The 14306-nt window shown below is 36.0% G+C and overlaps 1 protein-coding gene across 3 annotated transcripts in view; it reads right to left on the bottom strand.

Moving 5' to 3' along the window:
• LOC112050133 (peripheral plasma membrane protein CASK) overlaps positions 1 to 14306 on the bottom strand; it is a 387449-nt gene that overhangs the window by 193607 nt on the left and 179536 nt on the right. The window lies entirely within an intron of this gene.

Raw genomic sequence — 14306 nt, 5'->3', positions numbered from 1 at the left:
ACAAACAAACTCTTAAGCTTTATAATATTTGTATAGATTAAGTATCTATTTTGCGTTCTTAATCTAAACTAATAAAATAAAAAGGTATGGTTTGATTTGTTTGTTACGAATAGGTACCGAAGCTATTGGACCCAATTGTTTTATATTAGTTAAATTATTTTCATCAATAGGCTTAGGTACTCAAAAGAGACATTATTAGCGAGTTATAAAGGTTATATTTTATCTCCTAATTCCCACGGGAACAGGCACTACCCGTTTATTTTAATCATATCAGGACCACGACATACTTGACTGCAGAGATAGATATAAAAATAGATACACATTGCTTTTTTGAATTCATGTAAGCATTTTATTTATTCTTGCACAAATTTAGTTTTCCGAGATCATAAGCTATTTTTAACAACGAGAAAATATGTTAATCCCAATGGAAAATATGAAGCGGAGATGAAGTTAGGAAAAGCAGTTAATATTTAATACAATATATCATTCAGTTCAGTAAATCACCCTATGACGTATTGCTTTAACAAACTTATAAAACAAACGTTTAAGAGGTTCTCTAATATAGAAGTGCATTGGTTCATATCATAGTTTCGAGGTTCAATTTCCAACTCCTGTCAGTTTGAAATCACACTCACACTAATAAAGGTCAATATTTGTATGTGTGTGCATGTGTAAGTATGTTTGTTCCTCCTTTACGTTGCGGCTACTGTAGCGATTTGGCTGAAATTTGGAATGGAAAAATTACTTTGAATTTTCATCCCGGAAAAATCCATGGTTCCCGAGGGATTTATAAAATTCTGAATTCCACGCCGACAAAGTTGCGGGCGTCCGCTAATATTACATAGTTTCGAGGTTCAATTTCCTGCTCGTATCAGTTTTAAATTTTATAATTAATTAAGTCAAGTTTGGTAGGAGTGAAAGGCTGTGGTTCATTACTGTTAATTAATTATTAACAGTAGATAACCACAGCCTTACTTTGTAGATCGTACTGACGATAATTTTAGAGTCCCGTCACCTTGACCTGTAGAAACCAGTCAGAGAAATGTGGTAAACAGGTCATTGTAGCAAAGTAGTGCAATACCAGTATACTTGACTGTGATCACAATCACATTTAAGTGTTAACTTTCCTGAATAAAAAGAAAACTTAAAAAACATTCTACCCCTCGATTAATATACTAAGTTTTCGAGTGTTTATTAAATAAACGGCTAACAAAATTGTTCTGAAGAAATCCATTGAGAGTCGACCATTTTTAAATTAAGTTTGGACGTCGAACGACATTTACAATAGAACAAAAGGCAGAGATGGCGCGGGCGGGGCAAGTTCATAGCGTCTACTCACCAACTTCCAACCACAACTTGGTCGGTTCTGTCTTAAAGAAGACTTTTGACGGCCTCCGCGGCGCAGTGGTATGCTCGGTGGATTTACAAGACGGAGGTCCTGGGTTCGATCCCCGGCTGGGCAGATTGAGATTTTCTTAATTTGTCCAGGTCTGGCTGGTGGGAGGCTTCGGCCGTGGCTAGTTACCACCCTACCGGCAAAGACGTACCGCCAAGCGATATAGCGTTCCGGTACGATGCCGTGTAGAAACCGATAGGGGTGTGGATTTTCATCCTCCTCCCTGACAAGTTAGCCCGCTTTCATCTTAGACTGCATCATCACTTACCATCAGGTGAGATTGTAGTCCAGGGCTAACTTGTAAAGAACAAAAAAAAAAAAACTCATCTGAGATATTTTTCTCATTTAGACCTTAGCAACTCTAGAAAGGTAACGTTTGATGATGTAGACAGAAATGCCTACAGAGATAACAAGATCAAAAAAATAAGTTAGAATACGCGGACTAAATAATATTTGAGGGGGGGGGGGGTGTTGTGTTCGGCCGTGGCTACTTACCGTTCTACATATATGAAGACTAAAATAGTGAATAGGCCAGCTGATGATATTATTTAACCTTCTTAAAAAAAGGAGAAGGTTTTTAGTAACAAAATCAACTATTGTAAGCAAAGTTTCCTGGGTTACTTACACTAGTATTTCTGTAATTACAAATATCACAAACCACATAAAGTGATACCTCGTAACAGGACGGTATGTAGGCATCTTTTATTACTAGAGATAGACTAGACTAGCAAAAAAATTTTAATAAAAAAATACAACCGACTTTAAAATTATAAAAATGTTTTTACTTAACTAAAAGCAAAAACTAACATCGTTGGTGCTACCTTCTCAGTTGGCTCAGTATAAAAATGTTTTTACTAAACTAAAAAGCGGAAAATAATTCGGCGGCCTATTCACTATTTTAGTCTTTATTATCAACCTACTAAAATAAACATCAAGTCAATTGACAAAATGCAATTACATACTGAATGATATCCACTAGTAAGCACCGGATACATACGTCAAATATAGATAGCATACGTCAAATATGTGACCTAGCCTGCAGGTTGAACCACTAATCTTGTTTTTACACGTCTATAGGTTGATTTCCAAGGTAACTTTGTTTTGTTTCCGCCTTATTAAGGTTAAATATTATCAAGGTCTAAAAGTGTAGGCGGTAGACTTGTTGGCACATCTGTAGCTGCTTTTATACCGGCTTTATGGTATCGGAAAACGATTGGCCGCGAGATAAATGCTTTGCACACATTTCGGTGAGTAATGTCCTCGCTTCCAGTTAATTATAATTTACGATCTAATACTTCCCTTTGTACGAATTGATTCAATGAATATTGTCATACAACACAGTGTTCGTGGTAAAGTTGGTGACTTATTTGCCCTTACTGGGTATATAAATCTTGCCGAGCGATTATTTCGCGACAAATTTATTGCTCTTTTCAGAGCAACACCAATAATGGTGACCTAAATTTCGATTAACATTATATGTTGGGTTGTCCCTTCAACTGGCCTATTCATTAATTTGATCTTTATCAACAATCTAATAAAATGAACATCAAATCAACTGAGAAATATTATCTGTCTACTGTATATTATCCACGAAGGGTTGTCAGTGTAGGCACTGGATGACATTTGTTACATAGAATCTCAATGTCGTATATGTCAACTAACATACGTCAAAGTTAGTGAATTAGCCTCCAGGTCTGATGTTTTTGTCATATGGACATGGACAGAGCTAACAGAACATTTCCCAATACAACCCACAGGTAGAACTATGTATGTTACCTACCTTTTATCATCCAAAGACCTATGAAGGAGCCAAATTTTACAATATATACGGGTATATTCACTCAATGCATTCAAAACTAAACTAGCGAATTACATAATAAGTAATCCACATCAGTTGCAATAGCAATAGCAAAAAATATATTATCAAAGTAATATAACTTAATTTAAGTATAAAAAAATGTTCTCATGTTAGTAGTTAAGTCATTTTATGAGAATTAATATCGTCTTGAACCTTTTTTATCGTCCACACCTTAATCAATTTAGGTGTTATATCTAATATATAAAATTCTCGTGTCACAGTTTTCGTTTACTCCTCCGAAACGGCTTGACCGATTTTGATGAAATTTTTTGAGCTTTTCCGGTATCTATGAGAATAGGCCAACATCTATTTTTTATACCCCTAAGGGTAGGGTAGGGGTAGGGTAGGGGTAGGGTAGGGGTAGGTTAGGGGTAGGGTAGGGGTAGGGTAGGGGTAGGGTAGTTGAAAGTTTACATCGAGTTTCACGCGGACGAAGTCGCGGGCGTCCGCTAGTATATTATATAACACTAACATTGTAATATTAATATATCTCAAGCGAATAATAATATTGTACCTAATATAATATTGCCTAGACAGCTACTAGAACTATGCTTAATTCCGCCGCCAAGCAGCAATGTTATGCAATTCGGTTCAAATTAGTTGCCGATGAAATTAGCATGCGCAAGGAGGCGCATTGTAGCAAACGTTCCTTGCGAGTCTTGAAAGGTGTTTTTGTTGGTGATGGTTCTAATAAAAAGAAAAAAACTTATGAGGCTGTCCCGTGAACTAGTTTCATATTAGGTTGTTGTAAAAGAACTTTATCTACTACATTTTTGTTTTCCGATTGCGTAAGCGCCGTAGGCTCCATATAGGACCTCAGCGGCGTCACCGAGGGGTTTGGGCGAGCGCAGAAGCATCGCTTGATGGGGCACGAAGGCAGAAGCAGAGTAGATGGGCGAAACGACTCTCTAAGGGCGTCTCCTCTGACACTCGGACCTTGGCTTCGAGGGCCGTTCGGGAAGGGTGTTTTGGCCTGAGTGTATCAGTCCGGGCGCCCCCGAGATCGTGAGTTAAAAAGACACTTTACTACAACAAGCTCTATTTTCTAAAAGTGCTACTACTAATTCCACTAAGTACTAACTTAATCCCGTACTAGTGTCATTGGTTATATAATGATTTATTTATTTTGCTATCATCCGCGAAAATTCGGCGAACCCATGCGACAACGTCACCCAGGTCCGACAAAATACTCTCTACGTACGTTTCACCCCGAAACCGGAGCATCCTCAGGAGATGTTGACTCTACAACGAGCAATTGCACGTTGTAGAGTCATGATGATAATCATGATGAACTTCCGCAAAGTAACGCCTGCTTCTATCCAATAGTGTCATTGGTGTTAAAAGGCAAATGAGACTTAGCATAATGATACAGTATATTGTAGAAAGAGTTTTAAACGAATGTTTTTGTGAAATCTTTCCCTGTTATGCTTGAGAAGGCTTTTCAGGGCTGGATATCCTTGACTACTCAATATCTTCACGGCTAAAAGTCCGAACCTAAATTCGAAAGATTGGGAGATTCAATTCCCATTAGACTTTTTTCATTTCAAGTACAACTTAATCGATTATTTGGAAATTATAGTTTAATGTCCAAAAAGACAAAATGACAAATATTAAAAAAAAAAAAATTAAAAACAGGTATCAAAAAGTAAACAACGTATTTTAATTAAATATCACAATTTCCGCATGACCGCTTTACACAAAACAACGCTAAGCAAATTTACTCAAAAGCCCCTCATAAAACGAAAAAGCGTTTTTCGGCGTCCGCGTAAAGCTCTAAACTGTCAACTGCTGGCAGCGATAAATCAAAAAACTTTTTCCTCGAAACTCCCTAGCGCTTCTCTACAGCCTGAGGAATCAAATATCGACCTTGTAAATGCATTTCATAAAAAAGTTCTGCCGTATTGTTTTGTTTCCATTTCGATTGGATACTATTCAATTGAATGATTTCCCAAAAGAATTTTCATTATTTCTGTTAAAACGTGCTTTTACTTCACTTGATCTTTGATAATAATTGCCGTCGCCATTAGAATACGGAGATAAAATATGAGACTCACAAATAATGTGACTTTTTACTGGTGAAAGAATTTTCGAAATCGATTTAGTACATTCAGAGAATACTCTCTACAACCTCACTTACTTTACATACGAGTATTTATAATATTATGTAGATAACTAGTATAAAACAGAAAAGCGTTTTTGCCCTAACCCCTTTGATTCTGAGACTCGGGCTCAGCAGTGAGCCGAATATGGGTTGATAATGATGATGAACTAGTATAATCTTAACTTTTGGCACTTTCTTACTTTATAAACAAAGATGAAACATATGAATAACCTACTCGACACTTATCAATCGATGGTGTTTAAACCGATCTTATATTTTAAATGTTAATGAATTACTTTTCTCTGTTGGCTATGCATTTTAAATATCTACTAGAGAGAAAGGAATGAAAATTGATAAAAGGAAATAAAAACTATAATGTTTATAGGCTTTCAAAACGGATTATTCAAATTTAATTTTTAACATTAAATTTTTCAATACAAGATTAATAAAAACAATGAGATGGCTTTAGATGGGTCATTATTATTTATATTATTTTATTTTAATTATTTATTATATTTTAAAATACTGTAAAATCACAGCTTAGTCGAGAAATCAAGATAATTTCAGCAGATGTAAATTCAGACTAGGTACTTTAAAATACCCTAAATTAAAATTGTTCCTACCTAAAAATGGTCCATTATCGGCTACTTTAGATGCGTCATTTGGCCTGGTAATAATATTTCTTGCGGAAAATGTAGCTTAAAGTTATTATTTTTGCACTTACAAAATCAGCGTTCTAATCCATGAATTTAAATAAGTTAGGAGTATACCTGAAAACAAAAAAAAAACACGTTTGAGAATAATAAATACACACAAATTTTTAGAAGCATAAATGTGGAAATGTATGATGAATGTCGTCTCATACGTTCGCATGAAGGTATAAAAGCGAAAAAGGTCGTTATCTGCGCCCAAAAACAGATAAAAGTCCGCATTTTAAAAAAAATAACAAAACCGCACACCACATTTTACACCCCAAAAAAGCGTAGGAACAACATTTCCCCCTGAAATATAGACCTTAAATCAAATCGCAGGAACAGATCTCAAAACAAACGCGCACCGATGTGTTTGCTCCAACTTCGGGATCGAATTTATTGCTCTGCTTCAATTAATTGACTCACAGTTCCCGAATTGATTGAAACGTAGTGCTTATTTAAGAGTTTCAGTACAGCAAGCTTTCACTTCTTGGGATTGTGTTGTTTCAATGTTCGGAACTGCTACGTACATAATAAAGTTAAAAGGAGATGGTCCATTTCAGGTCCACTCTTTTACCACGTATCGTTAAAATTTAAAAAATACAAAGATTTTATTAAAATTTATTAAAGTGGATAAGTTTAACTAAATAAAAAGAAATAAATAAAATTAAAACCCAAATTTTCGAGTTAAATCAAGATAGCTCCCCTAAAGCCTATGACATGACAATTGACAGCAAACGTCAAATCGATTACTGCATTGAAAACGTCATCAATCCGCCATTAAATCCTTAAGTGTTGCATTTCTTGGGAGATAATGAATATTATTTCGAAAGAATTAAAGTTAATTCGTAGATTTGTATAATCAAAAATAGTTAAAAAATATATTGTCTTCCATACAATTTTGGACCATCTCCTTTCAATTCCTTTCTAACTGCGCGAAAAGCTAATGCTGTGCGTGCGTGCTGTGCTTATAACTCAATTAACTAGAAAGCGCAGTGTTGGTCGACCGCCACCAGGTGGACTGACGACATCAAGCGGGTCGCAGGGATTCGCTGGATGCAGGTGGCTCAGGATGGTGCTGTTTGGAAATCCCTACAAAAGTCCTGCAGTGGACGTCCATCGGCTAATATGATGAGAGAGAAGGGTGGGACTTTATTTTTGTAGCCTGTAGGTAGTTTCTGCGTGATGTATATCTGTAGAAAGAGAATCGACGTGCTATATGGCTAGCCCAGTTTACATAGTAGTAAAAATTATCGTTACTAGTTACACATGGTAAGTAACAATCCAATTACAGTAACTTCTAAATAATTGTGATCATTTCTTCACAGTTACCAGACTCGTTGGTAGTCGTTTATATAGAGACAAAAACAGCAAAAGAATAATAAAAACATCTGAAACGACATCATTAGGGCCCATTTGCCGTCTGCACGCTCAAGATGGCAGTTGACTGACCTCCCCGTAATCGATGGCACTTTGTCTGATGGCAGACAATTAGTGGCCACTCGTCTTAATTGGTAAATGACAATTACACACAAAAAGTACGACATTTTAAATCTTAACCTTTCATATAAATATGAAAAGGATTAAAAATTATGTAACAGTTAATCGTTTTCATTAATAAATCTACGCATCTACGTAAACGTTATCTTTATGTACTTTACAAATTACTCGTAATATTTGACTGCGATATCCCTTGAATATTTACTTGAACTGTTAAGTTGTGCCCGCTACAATCTTGTTCGTTATCAACCCATATTCGGCTCACTGCTGAGCTCTAGTCTCCTCTCAGAATGACAGGGGTTAGGCCAATAGCCCAATGCGGATTGGCAGACTTAACACACGCAGAGAATCAAGAAAATTCTCTGATATGCAGGTTTCCTCACGATGTTTTCCTTCACCGTTTGAGACACGTGACATATAATTTCTAATGCACACAACTGGTTGGAGGTGCATGCCCCGGACCGGATTCGAACCCACACCCTCCGAATTAAGAGGCGGAGGTCATATCCACTGGGCTATCACATCTACCATCTTGAACTACACATAATATCAAGCGTGATCGTTGTCAAAGACTAACTTGTAGTTGATATCTTAGAAACTACCTATTACTTATTGTAATCGTAAGAAGCTGAAACCAAATAGCTTGTTTTATGTAGGTCCATACGGCTTTTTTTATTTGGCCCTAGTAATAAATTATAAAAATTACCCGAAGGGCATTGACTTGCATGTACCCGTATATATGCGTCATTGCATTGAACTGTTCCACAAATCTACATTTTTTCGATTTAAAATCGTCGACGAGCAACGTTCCCACTTGGTGGTATTAAAAGAGTTCCGTCATCAGGTAGTGTTAAATCCCTTGAGTTCAAACGTCGACGCCACTAAGTTACTTATTGACATCGATCGGTGCTTCACACTCTACTTGAAGACGGTATCGTTTATCTCATTCGCTGGGAAGCATTGTTATAACCAGCATTTATACAAGTCCCAATCTTGTTGTTCTTGGTTGAACACTGTTAATAATCCAACAGACACTTATACCCATGATAGCACGCATAAGAATAACTCGCCACTGTTATTTTGTTAATATTAAAAATGGATGTAAATAAAACACTGTATGACTAGCACAACAATCGCGGGCGCAGCCGCGTTGCCTGAATTATTTAACCACCTGCATAATAACACTTTAGGGTGCAAAAATAGGAAATTATTAAATATCAAAGACTACATTTTTATCTATAGACCAATTTCCACAAATTGGCTTTGGAATCTACTAAACGAAAACAGCTCAAGTTGATTTTATGATAACGGAAACAAGATTCGAAGGAACTCAACGGTTTATAGCATCCTTTATTACTAACAGGCTAAATTGACGTTCCTATCTGCCGGATTTAAATATTTACCCACAAAACATAAACAAATCATCGCCTCCAAACTCCAGGTGCGTATAAAGTAAGCCATCACACGTGCTTATAAAACATGTATTTATTGAAAACCAGTTTATCTTGGCCCGCATCACTATTTAAAGCGTAGCTGTCTAAAACTGGAGTAAAAGTGTGGCTTTGTACGCAAAAAAACACGGTTCAATTTACACTGGTCCCCCAGTTATCAGTAACGAGTAGGTATACTCTGTACCCGTCAGAGAATTCAACCCTGTCCCCGTTTTCATTATTTTTTGATGTATGAATTGAAGCATAGATGCTTTACGGTTGATATAAAAGTTAATACCTTTATTATGTATTCTGGAGTATTTTATGTCGGTATTTTATACTCTCTGTCAGGAATTTTGTACATTAGGAGTCACATTTATCAGCGACGATACGCATTTTATTTTATAAAAGTGTATAATATATTCAGAGCAACTTTTATTTATAGGTATATTCAGAGCAACTTTTTCGTATCAACATATTACGCACATCATTCATCTTAGCGATTTTTGCGTGTTGTTGTGTTGTGTTGACTTAAGCATGTTTTCATTATTTTCAATAGTAATTTCTCACTAATAAATTCGCATATATTTAATAGTAGGTACCGTAAAAATATACTGAATCAAACATTAAAGTGGAAAACAGGCCAGCAAATTCCGAAGGCTTACATGAAACTTTTGTTGTCTTACTGGAGGTCAGGCAATATAATAAGAGAATCTCAGGTATTATAATAATTGGGAGAATATTCATAAGTATGATTTTTAGTGGACTCAAAGGTGATTGCAAATATAAGAAAACTAATGTAGAACAAAGGTTATGATTCACAACACTTGTCAAGACAACTTAATTAACAAATCAAACTGTAACCAAAATAAGACCCTAGAATGGCAGAGAATGACCTTGAGTGAAGTCACGTACTTGCGAACGATGTGTGTAGGGTTCAAGGCGCCTTTTACTGATATCAAACACTCCCCTTTTCCACTCAAGTCACTCTCCCCGCCTATTCCAAGTAACCCATAAAGAATTACACAACAATAGATGTGGACGGTTCGAACGCCACGAGCACACTGAAGCCAACACCCAACACGAGATCGTGCGACGTCATATCCGTCACAGACTACTACTATTTCCAACACTAAACGGCGATAACATGATACTGTAAATGTGCTAGCAGTTTAAAGGTTTAACTAATTTTTTTTAAGTTTGAAGAATATATGTATTTTTTTTTTATTTACAAGACTACAATATCACCCTATGATAAAGGATGGAAGCAGACTAACTTTTGTTAGGAGGATGAAAATCCACACCATTTTTTGGTTTCCGCACGACATCGTACCGGAACGCTAAATCGCTTGGCGGTACGTCTTTGCCGGTAGAGTGGTAACTAGCCACGATCAAAGCCCTCACCAGCCTGGACCAATAAACAAAACCACAATCGGTCCAGCCGGCAAACCCAGGACCTTCGTCTTGTAAATCCACCGCGCATACCACTGCGCCACGGAGGTCGTCACATCACGTCGAATGTGATCGGCATGATGTCATGTACATTGCGACCAACACACGATCAGTTTTAAAAACTGTAAAACCGTTAGCGCTGCTGGCATGTGAGCTTACTTGATCGTCAGTGGCTGCCTTTACTTTGTACAGTGATGATTATTCCTGCTGTCAAAAAGCATCGCTGTTTTATTTAACAGTACAATAATAAATACGATTAAACAGTACTTTAGGTTTAACATTATCAACCTATTAGATAAATCCTTGTAAAAGCGGAGATACAAGACCCACCACGCTGTTCCGTTGCGAGTTGATGGGCCATCTTAACAGGCGTAAGTTATTTTAGAATTTAAACTATCGTGAGTGTTATTCATATTAATTGACTATGAAACACGGCTAAAACTCACGTGATATTACGTCGGAGTATGCCCGACTAGTTTCGAACCCATACGGGGCCCTTAGTCATGAGCTGGTTCTTGCATCGTGGCACGATCCAAACAGGCGTAAGTTATGTGCCAATTAAGTGAAAACCTTGTTTTTAACTAAACGTACCTGCTATGCCTATTTTATACAGTCCCCTCCAAAAAAAAAATACTAATCAAAATGACAACAGTCGAAACATTCCGAAAACGATGTTTTAAATGTAGCTTCTTAATTTGGAGACGCATAATTTCTGTGCTCACCTGATTATAAAAATAACTGAGAATTATGAAAACTACAGTGCACATAAAAAGAGGTTTCAGTTGGCTTGTCTAGCTAATTTAGTAGGCCACTGCGGCATCGTTTAATTACCACGCTAACTGCAAAGCTGAACGGCCAAGCGATTTAGGGGTGTAGTCAATTAGTGGTACAGAAACCAAACTCCTTTTGTTCAATTTCTAATACCTTCCTATTAGATGGATGATTGCGAATTGTTTTATTTGTTTTATTATCTGTAGGTTAACAGAGCAGTGGTAACATTTAAATTACGCACATCTTTTTTCTGTTTGTAATTTGATTTGGTGTTACCATACTTAACAAAATTTTAAAATTAAGTATAAGCCGCGGACGTCCGCTAGGACCCAAAGAAGCAATAACCCATGAACCGTCAAGTTAAAATTTAAACCCCGACACCATAGCTAACACAACGACTATTATATTAGAAATAGTTTACAAGTACTCGTACAGTCAGCTTTTAAACACAAAATAACGCATCATACGTTTAGAATCTACGGTAGCAAAGACGCACACACATACGCAAAAATTAAAAGTACAATAATATTTTTAACGTATAAAATTTTAATAAAAAAAATTCAACCAACTTTAAAACATGATGAAAATGGGACCACCTCAGGAGTGTACCCTTTCGAACAAAAACGAATTATTCAAATCGGTCCACGCGTCTTCGAGAAATCAGGTAACATACATACAAAAAAAAATACACTCGAATTTTGAACATCCTCTTTTTTTTGAAGTCGGCTAAAAATAAAACCGAATTCAAAGACGTATTTCAGTTACTTTTGATTTTAACACGAAATTACCATAACGATTTTACGAAAATGAAATGGGACCAATCTGGAAGTTTCAGACAATAAAAGAATTTTCAAAATAGGTAATGAAATACGCGTCGAATTGAGATTTTGAATCCGGTTAAAAAAATAACACATCATACGTTTAGAATCTACGAGGCCAAAGACGCACACACATACAAACATACGCCAAAATTCAGACACCACCTTTTTAATTTGAGAGCCTATTGTGCAATTTTAGTATTTATTGTATTGTATGTTTCTTCGTGGTGTAAAATAATGTGTATTGTCTTCTTCTTCTTTCTTTACTAGGTAAAGTACCTAATTAAAATTACCCCAACTAATAAAGCTGCATTTAAAACTTAAACATGCATAGTTGATGCCTTAACACCCACTAGAGCACGTAGAGATGTTAACGATACCGCTAAAACGTAGACGCTATAAAAAATTTAGAAAAATCTCGTTCCAGATATTAATATGCAAAGCATTTTAAATTTGCGGCGTTTTCCAGTTTTCGGCACTAATAGTGCCCGCGCGGGACTTAAAATTTACGACAAACTCGTAAAAGATGCAAAGTCGTTGTCCTCGACGAGTGGACGGACGCTTTGATAGTCAAAAATCTTGTAAAGTGCAGCGGGAATCTATTAAAAATTTTTGCAGAATAAAGTTTATTCTTGAAATTTAAACCCTGTATGAATAATGTTGAAGGAAAAACGTCATGAGGAAACCTGCATACCTGAGAATTAAGAAAATTCTCTACGAGTGTGAAGTTTACCAATCAGCATTGGGTTATTGGCCTAACCCCTCGCATTCTAAGAGGAGAATTCAAAAAAGCATTTGTGCCTAGCAGTGAGTCGAATATGGATTAATAGTGATGATGATAAATAATGTTACGTTTCTTTTTAAGCGATTACTTTATCCAAGGGAGGGTTATGTGTATATCAATCGACATGTATGTACGTTTCGTTGTGGCGCTCTAGAGCCGATTTTGTGGAATCCTAATGCAAGAGCCGATTTTGTGGAATCTTAAGTCAATAGATTAATTTTATTGTCACCAAATACATAACAGTAGATATTATTACAATTCAATATGGAAGCAATCAGGCGCCACATTGTACGTAACAATACATAACAGAATAATAATTTCTTTGCCCTGGTAAAGTGAAAAATCCCGCGGGATTTGTGAAAAACTGAATTCCACGTGGATAAGTTTATACATATTTTTTGTGTGTATCTATAAAACGCAGGACGTAATGTAGAACTGAAAATGTAATTTAGTGCTACACAACATGCACACATGTATCAATGTGTTTTAGTGTCAGTACAAAGATGTAATTAATCTAAACAAAGATTTTAACTTCATTGGTCTACGCGGTGAATCCCTTCAAATCTTCCATTTAGTATAATCTATAACATTATCTTCAGGAATATTTGCCACAATTAAAGCAATTTATGTAAATCTTTAACGAATTACCTACCTACATATTATTCACGAATCAGTCCATTTACTAAATTGCTTAGACGACTAGTAGTTAAAAGTGTAGTAAAAAGTGACTGCTTAGTCGTCTAGTTCACGTTCTACCAATGTGACGTGTTTAATCTAAAAAGCGACATTTAATTTGTACCTACAGCATTTTTTTCCCTTTCATAGTATTGTGCGGGGGAGTGTTTGAATAAATAATCCGCCCCGGCAAGATTAATGGTTTGAACGCACACGACCTGAATGAGATTTCATGTCAAGGTCGAAAGGGGGCAGGTACGAGTAACTGATTAACTAACAAGTCGCTTTTTATTAAGATCTTTCAAAGAGTTCCTGTACAATCTTTTGGCGAACTCTCTGGCGCTATTGTGTTACTTTCCGGTATAATTGGTGTGGAGTAGGAGAGTAGGCTCGTCTGGGAAAATACTAAATACTCTATAATTATTATGTATGATTATTATATTTTATTTCTTAGTTATTTATATAGTTGTTTTTTCATAATTCTAATCGCCAAAAAACATTGCTGTCTTTTAGTGAAAATTGTATGCTTGTAGTAAATTCAAGGCACAACATGGCTATAAAATAATAATTAAATTTCGAAAATGGTCGCACTTGACTACAATCTGGGTTAAACGGTAAGGTAACTATTTCAATAGTTCATCAAGATGATACCTAATTACTTACTCTTGACTTAACAATGTCCATGTTTTAAGGAGTAGAAAACAGAGAATAATGGAGGGAATCGCATGGTTTATTATCGCCAACCATGCGTATAATACACATGGTTTGAATAAACTAAAGACGCTAAAAGCTTTGTAGAAATGCTACATAAGTTTTTTTTTTAAGAATA

The sequence above is a fragment of the Bicyclus anynana genome, chromosome 10 (assembly GCF_947172395.1).
Source record: "Bicyclus anynana chromosome 10, ilBicAnyn1.1, whole genome shotgun sequence".
Taxonomy (NCBI): domain Eukaryota; kingdom Metazoa; phylum Arthropoda; class Insecta; order Lepidoptera; family Nymphalidae; genus Bicyclus; species Bicyclus anynana.
The sequence above is the reverse complement of the archived record's forward strand: the minus strand, read 5'-3'. Positions and strand labels throughout refer to the sequence as shown.